A 1,005-nucleotide genomic window follows, 5' to 3' on the forward strand; every position below is an offset into this window, starting at 1 on the left:
GCTGTGCGCGGGCGGGCCGGCCCCTTCCTGCACGCAGACACGCTGCTGCCCGCGCCTCTGGAAGCGGGATTCTCGGGGCGCCACGCTCTGCTGTGTCCGGGGCATGTGTACACTGCCCTTCCTACGCATGCCTGCCCGTCTGCGCCTGTGAGCTCTGGTTTCAGGGCTTTTAACCCAGGGAAATCCTGGGCCCTGGCGCCCTGGGAAGGGCAAATCCTCTGTGGCCCTGCATGCCCTCAGCGGGTCTGCTGAGAAAGCATTTCGTGAGGGCTCTGGACCTGGGCCTGACGTAGGCCGCAGCTGTTTTCCACCTTCCGAAGCCGGGGGGACACTGAGCCCACCACGAGGGCGGCCCTGCCTGGCCTAGGGCCCCCTCAGGGCTCTGACGGTGCCCAGGTGGCTGTGCCGAGGCTTGCGGGTGAAGTCTTGTCTCTGCCCCAGGCACCACACCCTCCACCCACCACTGACACCACGTGCGGCATGTCAGCCTGTGAAAAGCGGGCACCCATACCTGACACGTCCGCTCCCAATGTGCCTGGAGTGGCCTGTGGGGCGTGCTCCCCACATCCACACACACACACACACAGAGCCGTGCTCAGGCTCACAAACGCTGGGGGCGTGATCCACCCCAGCCCAAGGTCTCTCACAAACACGTCTCCCTTGGGGCCTGTCTAACCCAGATGGGTGCCTCCGAGGGTCTCCGTCTCAAGAGCCAACCTCTGCAGGTCCAGAGTCAGGGCTCCCCCTACCAGGGCTCCTGGCTCCTGGGTCCAGCTGAGGCCCCGAGGCCAGTGCTGTGCCCTTTTCACTGTCCCTCCCTCTTCATGTTCAAAGTATGGCGGGTGTCGCGGCCAGCAGTCCCAGGGTCTGTGCCACAGGGCGCGTGGCCAGCAGTTCCCGGGTCTGTGCCACAGGGCACGCGGCCAGCAGTTCCCAGGTCTGTGCCGCAGGGCATCTCAGGATGTCTGCCAGCCCCTCACCACCACCGGGAGGTCCTCGGCTGGG

General features: G+C 66.1%; 1 protein-coding gene across 1 annotated transcript in view; it reads right to left on the minus strand.

The window, feature by feature from the left end:
* PPP2R2D (protein phosphatase 2, regulatory subunit B, delta) overlaps positions 1–1,005 on the minus strand; it is a 4,976-nt gene that overhangs the window by 1,198 nt on the left and 2,773 nt on the right.

This window comes from Bison bison, unplaced genomic scaffold (genome assembly GCF_000754665.1).
Source record: "Bison bison bison isolate TAMUID 2011002044 unplaced genomic scaffold, Bison_UMD1.0 scf7180017864456, whole genome shotgun sequence".
NCBI classification, from domain to species: domain Eukaryota; kingdom Metazoa; phylum Chordata; class Mammalia; order Artiodactyla; family Bovidae; genus Bison; species Bison bison.